This window comes from Nelumbo lutea, chromosome 1 (genome assembly GCF_056320005.1).
Source record: "Nelumbo lutea isolate HS-2025 chromosome 1, American lotus-T2T, whole genome shotgun sequence".
Lineage (NCBI taxonomy): Eukaryota > Viridiplantae > Streptophyta > Magnoliopsida > Proteales > Nelumbonaceae > Nelumbo > Nelumbo lutea.
In genome coordinates this window covers 28,494,253-28,507,083 of record NC_142684.1, presented here as the reverse complement: position 1 = coordinate 28,507,083, position 12,831 = coordinate 28,494,253, and the positions used below count along the sequence as shown (strand labels likewise).

Below are 12,831 nucleotides of genomic sequence, written 5' to 3'. Positions count from 1 at the left end.
ATTCGATCTCCACATTGGACTGATCAAGATTTGATCTTGATATTATTTCTTGCTAAAATAAATAATCTTGAAGCTATGCTCACATCCGTGGCATGATTCTTGCTGAAGAATTGGGGTTCTTTCTAAAGAACCTCCCTGTTGATCCTGCCTCATCCTAAACTATGTCACCTTCAACAGAGGACCAATATGGAACTCTCTTTGGGCGTGAACACCTACATTGGGAGGAGCATTTGCGTGGATTCCGTATTAGGTACCTCTCTCCCTAATCCTTGGTTCAGATCTGGTTCAGTTTGTTTCAAGAACGATCCTTGAAAAGTGCAACTTTTCTAAAGCTGGGAATAGGATTCTCAGAAGGGAGAAAGAATTTTTTTAAATTTTGCCCAGCCTTCCTACATGGTTCATCCATCCATATGATGGATCTCCCTTCCCTTCAGTGGTATCAGAGACAGGTTCAATCTTGAACCAAATTAAACTAGATCTAGCTCTACGCAAATTGGTAGAAGGAGTTTTACCCGATTCGCGTAGATAGTAGTTTTTCTAGGAATTGGTTCCTAAATTTTTAGGCGTATGATCTAAAAAATAAACCTTTATTATTCTGATACTTTTCTGAAAATGTTCTGTGAATGTTTTTTGAGTTCTTGGACTGCACATGTGATGGAGATCAATTCCTTATGGTGCCAAGATTTGCGCACCTTGCTATTTCTATTCAATTCAATTTGGCCTGTAAATAATTTTTTTATTTTTAGACAAATTGTATCAGATTCAATGTGATGTAATAATAGAAAAATTAGGTTTTTTCTATCTTATTTTATCTAGAGATAGCTGGAGCACGCGATGGAGGAGAAGAAGATTTTGTAGATAGGAAATTTGCGATTTGTGATTTGCATATTAGAATTCTGTAATCTGCGATTAATTTTTTCTTTGCAAGTTTGCAAGATGTTCAAGATTGTCATAGTGCAGCCCTCTGATTTTGTTTTCTTGATAATTATGATTATCTAGATTTAATTTACTTATCAGTTCATTAATCTTGAATTAAATCTTGAACTAGACACCAAAACTTGGGCCGATTTGCAGCAGATTTGGTCCAAACTAGTTGGACCGAATTCTTGGTTCGATGGGGTTGATTTTTCTTACCCAAATTTGATTTTTGGTCAAAGATTTGATGGCCCACTTCAAGTTTTAATTTGGCCCACCTCTATAAAACCCAATTTTAATATATTAAAATTGCATTAGCCCAAATCAGCATAAATTCTATATGGACCAAACTGCACTTTGCAGTTCAGCCCATATACCTAGATAATGTTATTTGGGCTGATAATGTTTTAATTTTATCTGGGTTTTATAGATATTTAATTGATTGGATTAATTATGTGAATGTGAATGCATGTGATGTATGTTATGTGATATGCTGCATACATGGGCCATAAGTACTTGGCCCATGTTATTTCGATAGTGGCTCTTTCGCACACCATGGCTGAATGCACATCATTGCCATGGTGTTCTTATGATCATTGGATGATCTACCTTCTTGATGGACCCCATTTCTGCTTCCTCCCCAAAAGGAACCGTGTCAAAACCTAGCCATTTAGGGTCCATCCTAATCTGACTTTAAGAAAGTCAATGGGAGCTACTTTGGTTTGACATAAATAAAAACTAGGGCATAATTATTCGTTCCCTCCAGTAAAATATAAATGCATGTGATAGGGAGATTCATATGATGAACTCTCTAAAGGCCTTCCATCAATAGCATGAAGATGGGCCCTTCAGAAATGAGGAGATGCACCAGAAAATTGGGCTATTTATTTGTTGTTGGGTCTATTGGATTGTTTCATAAGATGATAGGGGTGTCATAGACCAATATGGGAGGGGCCTATCCTAAAATGGAAGACTCTCACGGTACCTTGGTGTTCACAAATATGACGGGTAAGTACTTACTGGACAGAAAGGTTTAACTTAAAATGGCAATGAACCTTGTTTGATAGAGGCCAAAGGAAAAGCTCATAAGATGAGTGGATATGATCCTTCACAGAAAGTGGTGGAGTTATCCAACTAAAACAGTTGGCTCCATGCATTGTATGTGATTTCCCACATTTCCAGAGACATACTTCGTAGTCTCTGTCACTAAGAAATGAAGAAAATCTCAGAGATGAACAAATGGAAATGGAACATGGATTAAATAAACATGAATCAATTTAGGTTGTGGACTAATAATCTGCATTGCCTTTTATCAAAAATGGCAAATGAACAATTCGCTAAGTTGTTGAACGGTAATAAGCTTAAGGGCCCAAACTATGCTGTCTTATTCCATAAACTTATGCTATAATTAACATTCGAGAAATTGGACAAGGTTGCTAAGAACCCTACTCCGGATCATCCTAGTGATAGGGCTTCTAAGGCACGTAGGAGAGAGTATCAAGAATGGGAAGAATAGAACACTCTTGCCCGGTGCTACATCATAGCCTCCCTCGACAATTCGATACAGAGATCATTCGATCAGATCGAAGTGTCCAAGGATATCCTAGATAGCCTGAGGACCATGTACAAAGAGTAGAATCGTTCTATTCGGCAAAAGGTCTTAAAGTTGTTTATGACTTCTAAAATGACCAGAGCCAGATGGTTCATAACCATTGTCTTAAGATGATGGGTTACATTAATGAACTAGAAGCATTCGAGAGATCATGTCACCAAAGTTAATGCCATCCTAAACTCTTTGCCTCCCTCCTTCAATCAGTTTATTATGAATTACAACATGAATAAGCTAAGTGTTAGCTTTCAGGAACTCAGCAATATGTTATAGAGGGATGAAGAACATATTAAGAAGGACAAACCAATAGCCTTGCTTGTTGAAGGTGGCAATTCGGGTAAGAAGAAGATGAGGGCAAAAAAAACTTTAGAAAAACACTAGCAAACTGAAAAAGCAGAAGGACAAGGCATCAGATGCATGTCACTTTTGCAAACAGGTCGACCACTAGAAGAGGAACTGTCCTCAATATCTGGAGACCAAGAAATAAGGCAACTTTAAATCCTTTGTCATAGAAACCAATATGTTGGTGACTTCTATGTCTTGGTGTATTGACTCCAGGGCTTCTACTCATGCATGTAATATACTGCAGGGGTTCAAGACAAGCAAAAAGCTGAGTGACAAGAAAGTGATGCTTTACTTGAGGACTTCTTCAAGTGTTACAGCTACAGCTATAGGAACCGTAGAATTGTATTTCAGAGAAGGAATTATTACATTAAAAGATTGTCTTTATATACTCAAATTGAGAAGAAATTTGATTTCTGTTTCAAAATTATGTATGGATGGTTATTTTGTTCTTTTTAGTAATGTGATTACTATCAAAAGGAATAATAAATTCCTTGCATATGGAGAACTTGAGAATGGTCTCTATGTACTCCATCCTTATCTGAAAACAAATTTAATCGAAATTACATCGGATAATATCCCCAAGAAAAAAACACGTGAAACGGTTAATCCCACATGCCTGTGGCATTACCGACTTAGCCATATTAATTTAGAACGTATCACAAGATTAGTGAAGGATGGTCCTTTGGATTTTCTAACTGTAGAAGGTCTTCCAACTTGTGAACATTGCCTTTAGGGTAAAATAACTAAATGGCCATTTACGGGAAAGCTTGAAAGATCTACAGGCACACTTGACATTATACATACTAATGTATGTGGTCCCTTGAATGTTAGGATACGTAATTAGCATGTTTGTTTTATAGCTTTTATTGATGATTATTCATGGTATGGTTACATGTACCTAGTCGCCTCTTTGGCTTAGATAGACAAGTCCTAGTCGCCTCTTCGGCATGGGTAGACAAGTCCTAGTCGCCTCTCCAGCATATGCAGACAAGTCCTAGTCACCTCTCTAGCATAGGCAGACAAGTCCTAATCACCTCTTCGGCATAGCAGACAAGTCATAGTCGTCTCTTCGGCATAGGCAGACAAGTCTTAGATACCTATGAGGCATAGACAGCTCGGGTGCAAACCCTATGGTGTCTAATTCACCTCAGCATACAACAACGTAAGGTTAATCCTGCCTGCAGTCAAGCTCGTTAGCTCGACACTTAGGGATAACCAACGCTTAGGCAAATGAGTAACCCAGACATAGATAGATCAGGTATATACCTTACAGTGTTTGTTCGCCCTGGCATATAATGGCGATTAGATCATTCCTACCTCTCAAGAGTAACCTATACTGAGAAAAAGTTCACTCCTATTTGGTTTTGTTCGCCAGCTCGGCAGTGATCTACACTAAGAAAATTTTGCAGACAAAGATTACAAAACACTTGTATTTCATTGATATAGAACTTCAAGTACAAAAAAAAAGAAAAAAAATGACAGAAAGATTACAAATGACCGAGCTCGGAGGCTTAGAACATTGAGAATTACAAAAAGAGGGTGGTCCAAGAAAAGAAGCTTCAATCAGTTCGGGGCTCTTCATCCTTATTGGAGACTTCGATAGGAGGATCTGTCTCCATAAGGTCCTCACCAGCATCGGTCTCCTCTTCCTCGTCAAGCAAGTCACCATCACTCTCCGCTTCGGAGTCCGGATCTTTGGCAGGTTCGATGGCCATCTCCTTGGTGATCTTCGACGTGGTTATGGCACTGAGGTCAAGGTGAGGAAATTCATGCCGGCTTAACCACCTGCTGAGTTTGAACCCCTTGTGGTAACCCGCTGTCCCTGCCTTGACCAGCCTTTCCCGAAGCTCCACTGAGGACTCTCCTCAACAGCCTTAACCTTGGCCTCCTCCATCACCTGAAGCAGTAGTTTGGTTCATTCCTTCACATGGGCCTCGAGGTTCTTGACCTCCCTCTTTAATGTCGTTTCATGCTCCTCAAGCTCCTTCTTCTCTGACATCAACAGAGTTAGTAGCTGCTTCTTAGCTCGCGCGTTGTTCTTCTGTTGGTTGATCTCGTTGCGAGTTAAGTTTAGTTCAGCATGAGCATTTCAAGAAGACTCCTCGGCTTCAAGAGCTCGCTTCAGGTTCACCTCAATTTGATAAGCCAAAGCGTGGATGGAGGAGTTCACCTACCAAGAGAAGAAAACGAGTACCAGTAGACAAAAAATCTAAGTACGAGACAATTTGAAAGACATGTTCAAGAACATACCACCATACAATGTGTAGCCGCACGGGCCCCGAGCTAAGCAACTGGCAAGTCGGCTTAATGAGCAACCTCCATAGTGAACATTGCATCCTTGCTCTTGAGAAGAACGAACTTTGGAGTCAAAATGCTTCGAACTAGAGCATCGATGCCCAAAGAAGTGGTGGTCACTAGGACGGGCACTAAAGACGTAGCCTCCTCAGGCATGCGGGTTGGGGTGGGCTTGCCCAAGTCCTCCTCAACCAGATTGATTACGGGAGGCTGCTCGGCAACTGGTGGGTGCTGGGGTTCAGGAACGGCAGCCTCAGTTGTGGCTGTTTAACTCTCAATGTGAGCCTTTTTGGAGACCTACCAAGAGAACTTAGGTTGGCCTGCACGAGCTTCTCCTTGGTCACGAAGTTTTCAAACTTTAGGCCGAGCTCTGCCTAAGATCGGACCTCCTCCCTTATCTTCAGGCCCAGTCTAACGTTAGGGTCTTGGATGACTGCCCTCCAATGAGTCAAGAAGAGCCACCCCTTGGTGTTGCAAACCACGAAGTAATGCCTCTTCCAAGCTGGGACCTTATTAGAGAGCTCGTGCAATAGTTTTTACCTAAGACAAGGTGACAAGTAGTAAGTTCGCTTGTGCTAGGGCAGAATGCAGGACAAATTTTTCTTGATGGAAAGGATCGAAGAAAAGACATCGAGGTCAAGGGGACGGTTGTAATCATGGAAAAGAGAAATGGTCCCTACGATATTACGGATAGAGTTTGGGTGTAGTTGGTCTATGGTAATGTTAAAGAATTTGACAATCTCGATTATAAGAGGGTGAATTAGAAGATGTTGACCGACTACGAGCTGCTCCTCGAAGATCACAATTTCATGGTGATCATGATCCCAAGGAAAGTTGCCTAAGGGGATGCTATATACAAGGTCGTTAGGGAGTCTGTACCGGGCTACTAAGGCTAGGAGCCTATCCACCGTCGTTATCGATGAGCCGAAGTTGTTTGACAGCCGACCTCGATGTGAGGTGGAAGCTAAGTTACTAGAAGCCTCTTGCTCTCGCCGAGGTGAGTTCACCCCGAGCGGACTAAGGACCGCATCCTATCCCGAAGTGACCACATTGGTAGGATGAGGATCCACAGTCTGAGCCGAGGTACCCACATCAGTCCCATTAGACTCACCGCTCTCGTCTAAAAGACTATCTAAGATAAGGCTAGACATATTAAAGGAAAAAGCAAAGGAAGGTGGACTCACCAAAAGGAAGACTGAAGAAAAGAAGGCAACCTCAGACCTAGAAAAGGCTGATACCGTACTGGAAGACTTGAGTGGGACCTCAAAAATTGCATATTTGCGAACTTGTGGTGAGGAAAATGGGCCCTTTGGACCCTATTCATAGTTAGTATATCCGGGAATCGACGGTCAAGATCAACATGATCCGATGGCTCCTAAGGAAATTGGTTGCACGCCCCCCGAGGTTGTAATCGATTTAGCGCGTGTTTTGACGTCCATAGAGTTTTTAAACAGTGTGACTCCGCACGGCTAAGACGCGACCTGGGTCATTCCTTGGTTGAGCTAGGTGGTTGAATAGGCTCGACCAACGGTTCACCCTTCAAGTCGCCTAGACTTCGTGCCAAATCCACCTGGACTCGCCATGAACTCCCCACACTAGGTTGGGACCCCTGGCACTCGGAGTGGGGGGCAATTGATGAAGGGTGATTTGGCATGACCTAGCAAGAAGGGGACACATAGGAGTGATCTGATCGAGGGGTGACAACTCAGCCAAGCGAACCCAGTTTGCAACATTCAGAACTCGGGTATTCAGCCACCTCGGCCCAAAAAACCACCACGGTATAGAGGCACCTCGACACCCAATCCAGTTCGGGACTAAAGAATCGAAGTGACAGTTCAGGTTTAGAGAGCCAAAACGTCACATGATCGACTCCAAAGGCCTCCCCAACGGGTCCCAATTTTCTTTGGATCACGATAAGACTCGTCTTAGCTCCGCTTGAGTCAAAGGTAAAATGATAAAACTTATCAACATACTACTCTCCTTCAAAAATGGAACAAACCTTTTCTACACAGCCCAGAGATCTCGGAGATCTTTCGTAAGGCCCACGACTACTCCAGTATATAAAGACATGAAAGCTCAAGGCAAAGCTACGCATGATTATTCTATTCACTAGCACTCAAGTTCTCAAGCATTCAGTTCGCATTCATAGCATAAGTATTGACTTAAGCATCGGAGAGACCTTGCCGGGTTAGCTACCCTAGGTTCTCTGATCCACTGTTTTGCAGAACGGTCTAGCTCGCCTCCCAATTGGAGTTCGGATCACCTTCTAGCTAGGAGTAGCTAGATCGCGCACCATCACGAACTAGTACTACCGATTTTTGGAAAATTAGTAACCGAAGTCAATCAATTAAATGGTTGATTGGTTTGGTTGATTAGTTTTTCCATTTTCTGAAATTTATAAAATATATAAATATATAATAAAAATACTAGAAATACAAATAAAATATTATATAATGAATAATAAATAATATATTATCTATTATAAGTATACGTAATGCATACATATATATTCATTTATAATATATAGATAGTATAAAATGTATATGGAAAATAGATAATATACATATAAATATATATAATATATATAAATATATGTATACTGGTCAGTTCAATTAACCACAAATTTTGTATATTGGTTAACCGATACCTTCGATTTTTTGGAAATATCAAACCGAGTTCAGTTATTTGGAATTTTCAGTTCGATATCATCAATTTGGTTGAGTTTTTCAAATTTTAATGATCACCCCTACACATGGCACCACTATCCCCTTTACTCAAGTCTCAGTCCAACACCCCTTTATTCTCTCCTCTACTTTACCATAAAAAAAAATGCTTTAAGAAATTTTATCTCCAAAAAAGCACACCCATTAGGCCATAAATCTTGCCTAAATTATCTCTAATTCCTATTTATTCTCTCCCCCACTTTCTCATTTATATTTATCTAAAGAAAGTTTTAACTAAAAGATTTAAGAATTATTAAAATGGTGTAATGAAATTATGTCATAATTTTACAGATTTATTGGAAAAACAAAAAAAATATAATGGAAAATTATTTAAATGTTCTTTAAATAATAAAAATTTTAAAAATTAATAAATAAAATATTATTTAAATACATCAACAACTAAATATTGTAAATAAAAAATATTAAAAGTACCTAAATCATTATATAAAAAATCTTGAATATTATGTAATAAATTTAAAGTAAATAAAAATTAAAAAACAAAAAATAAGTATAATAGATTTCATAATATTCAAATTATTATATTTTACAAATTTAATAACAAACTTATGAAATAATAGTACAAATTATACTTTTATGAATTATCCAATTTCACAAATAATTAATATTTTAAAATTTTAAATAAAGAAATTATTTAAATAACTAATTAATATATTTAATAAATATTATTAAAAGCACAAAAGTAAGTATAATATATTTAATAAAAATTTGCTAATAAGAATATAAAATATAAATTATTTACAAAAAAAATTAAATATCATTGAAATAATGAAAGTTAGATTTAATAATTTAGAAGTATTTAAGCCTCAAAATAACAAAAATATGTAATCACCTTCAAAAAATAATTTTTAATATATATTAAATATTAGAATAATAATTACAATTATTACTTTGCTAATGATAAAATCATTACTTCACTTTTATCAATTAATAATGTAGAAAATAATTTTTAGAAAAATTAATATTTATTAATAATAGTTTTAAAATATTTATCTAATATCTATTATATATTTATATATATACAAATTTTTTTGTATTTTTAGTAATTATTTATTATATTTTTGATAAACATATTTTCAATAAGTACATATAAATCTATTTTTGTTTTTTTATTTAACAGCAAATTTTCAATAATTATTGGAGATTAAACTATTGTTAGTTAAATGTATTATTATTTTATTTTGTATTATAAATATTATTAGTGAAAATTCCCGATAGGTACCCTATAATTTAGGCCAAGTGCTAATTTAGTACCCAAACTTTAAAATATGACGATCTATTATCCCAACTTTCATTTTACGATGATTTAATAGTTGATGTTAACTCACCGTTAAATTTCAAAAAGAGTAAGTATCATCTAATTTTCTTTATCAACCTTCTGTTTTATCCAATTTCAGTCTCTTTATGTATTCGAGCAGCCCTAGCAGTCCTTCTGGATCCAACGTAAGTGATTGTAGCGTTACGGTGATGTCATCTCCTCACGTCTATCGACCTGTGGCGAGGACAGGCGGTATCCTACCTACCTCCTTAGCAGCCGTCGCAACCACAGCTGGAAACATCATCTTTCACCAATGATCCTCCAACTTGTCTGAGTCTTTCCCTTCCCAGAGTGTGTGAGGTTTTGAATCATGTCTCCGGGTCCAACCATGCGCCAAACCCGCCAAACCCTAGCCAGCTAGTATTGCCACTATCTCTTCCACTGCCGGCGGCCGTTCTATTGCAACAGGTGTCCCCGGCGCCTCACCATACGCAGTTCAACGAGTTCGCGTCAAAAGCGAGCTCGGTTGAGAAGCCGTTCATGCCGTTTGGTACAGAGTTTCTATCAGTGATGCAGGAGATGATCAAGATGGAAGTTAGGAACTACATGTCCGGGCTTGAGCAGAAAGGCCTATGTTTGCGCAGACTGACGGAATTAGAAATGCTGAAGTGAAGTGTATCGGCATCAGCAAGATCGAGTAGTAGAGAGAAAACGATGACGCCGAAGCCTCTCCTTCTCCATTTACATCTTGAGATTCCTCCAGCATAACCGCATCGCAGCTATCGGATTCCTTGGAAGAATCGCAAACAGACGGATCAGATAAGTGACCCTCCTGGTCTTGCGATTCAGAACCTGGTTCTTTTGACGAATCTAGGGTTTCAACAGGCAAAACATAAGGAATCCATTGAGAATAGGTACAAATACAAGCCCTCTTTCCAAGTCGGTTCTGTTTCCATCGTGCTCACGTTCTAGCCGTAATGAGAAATTGAAAGCAAAAAGTTGGACTCTGTTTCATTTTCTACATAGATGAATAGTGTTTTATTTTCAAGAGTAACTTTGTTATTTTAAAAGTAAGTGTTAAATTGTCTATGAGGTCAAGTGATATACATAACTGGCCGTCCATTAACAATAGGTACTACCGAAGGTTTAGATAATAAATTATCACATTTTAAAGTTTGAGTATTAAATTAACAATCAGCTTAAAGTATAAGATATCTATTGAAAATTTTTTTAAATTATTAAAAATAGTATATAAATATAAATAATTATTAATTATTTACAAATTAAAATATAAAAAACTATTTACTCTTATACATTTCTAATGTCTCACTTTCTGTTAAAAAAATTCATACATTGCACAAATCCGTCCTAATACTTTAATAAATGGTGAAAGAATAGCCACACCTCTATATTTGATCACTCAAATTAGGCTAGTTTTGTATATGGATTATTATAGTCAAAGTGAGAATTCAAGAATGTATTTACATGTTTCATTACATTTGTATAGTTGCATATACAAGTATCAACGTGAAAATTACTCATCAACCATTAGATTCACAATCTTGATATGATGTTATCTTCAACAACCCTAATGGGCTATTGTTTTCACAACAGAAGAATAATTGGACTAGCATTTAGTGACAAAATGTGTTCATTCTAATTTATTTCAAAAACAAAGTTTTTGATTTTCAATATCTGAATATTTGTCTTTCAAATTTTCAAAACCTGAATATTCCATAATTTAACAATGTCATGGCACCAAACAGAAATGGCAAATCACGTAGCCGACCCCATATATAGTTTGGGATAAGGTTAATTTGGATGATCAAAAAAAAAAACAAGAATACTAGCCGACCCCAAACCGACTAGAGCAGACACAATCCCCATTTATTTAAAATTCAAAATGCTGAATCATCTTTTTTTTGTTTTTTTTTTTTTTTTTTTTTTTTTGGGGGGTGGGGTTGTACTAAAAGGGTCAATTGAAAGAGATTTTTCTGCGATAATGGTCGCGGCAGATGCAGACTTATATGAAGTAGAGTAGTAGGGTCCATGGGAAGGACCTTTTCTTTCGCTTCTCTCCATTGGATGTACTTCTCACCTCTCACTTTGTCAGTTTGCAAAGCACCATCTTTCTTCTTCGAGTAAAAAGGTATTGTTATATTTGAATATTTTTTTCATGTTTTGGCTACATTTTATATATAGCCACAATTTAGTCCATGGTTTTCAAAATCGGACCGTATAAGATGGTCGAACCCGAAAAGCAGGAACCGATCAGGTGACCGGTTTTGGTTTTTTCCAAAATTAGAATTTCTTCAAAAACCGTTGATTTTGGTCAGTAAACCGTTGATCCGAGTGATTAATCGTTCAAACGGTTTTGATTATTTTGTATTTTTTAATTCTTTTGTCAGAACGGGCCAACCGTTTGATCTGCTAACCAGACCCCTGACTAGTTCGGTCTCCGAGTCGGTTTTAAAAACCATGATTTAGTCCCTTTAAATTTGTTTTGAGACAGAAACCCACTGAACTTCTGGATTCCAACACTTTGCCCCTAACCCACTAATAGGGTTTGACGGTGAGAGTAAAAATATTAAATTGCCCATTTGAGATTTTATGGTCTGACAACAATGAATCGGTGTTTTCAAAACTGGACCGGACCAAAAAAACCAGGAACGGTTATTTGATCGATTCCATTTCACTCCAAAACCGTCTTTTAGCCAAAAAACCATTGATTTGGTCATGAAATTGTTGACCTGGGCGTTCGAATCGTTGAACCGTCAATTCGGACAACGGTTTTGGCCACTTTTTATTTTCTTTTGTCAGAACAGGCCATCCGTTCAAACCGTTCAATCTAGGAAATGGACCCTAGAACCGCACCCTATCCAGTCTAGTTTTAAAAACCTTGGAACAAATATCAAAATAATGAAAATAACCATCTGAAAGCACAATTTATTCTCATGGCATTGGTGAACCGGTTAATTATTCTAAAGATGTTCCCAAGGTGAACTTAATTTGTTATAAAAATGAGAAAAACATGTGAGAGGAGAGTTAAGAATTTAGAAAAATAAATTAAAAGGGAAAATGGTCTAATAAAATAACGTAAAGGTAGTTTGTGGTTTTAGAAATATTTAACAGAATTAATACCCCATGAAGTTAACGGAATCCTCCAACTTATAAGAGCTTGAATTTCTTCTGCCATTGCTTTCTGCCATAGAGGGTCAGTAATAGCCTTGCAATAGGTACAAGGCTCGTATAAAGATACAATGGTAGAATAACAATTAAAATCACGAAGAAGAATGAAAGGTTTAGTGACCCTACCAGAACGACGGAGTAAAGCATCAGAATGATTAGGGTCTAATTCATCAGGATGAATCAAGGGCTCAGAAGAAGGCTGAGCTGGAGGATCCATAGCCAAGGTTGATGTATCAGGAGAGGTTGCAGGTTGTGCAGTACTGTTAGAGCTATCAGATGAAGAAGTAGTCGGACCTACAGGTAAATCATTAGGAAAAAGCAAAATAGTAGGATCAGTAAAAAAATGTGAAGATATCGTGGTAACTCGAAATGGGGAGAGACTTGAGAACATTTTGTGTTCCCAAAAGGTAACATGACGAGATATGCGAAGTCGTTGGGAAAGAGGATCCCAACACCGATATCCTTTATGTTTAATACCA

At 37.6% G+C, this 12,831-nt stretch overlaps 1 pseudogene; it reads left to right on the top strand.

Moving 5' to 3' along the window:
* The first annotated feature begins 4,576 nt into the window (after positions 1-4,576).
* LOC148874104 (transcription factor MYB44-like) lies at positions 4,577-9,864 on the top strand (annotated as a pseudogene).
* The last annotated feature ends 2,967 nt before the right edge of the window (positions 9,865-12,831 follow it).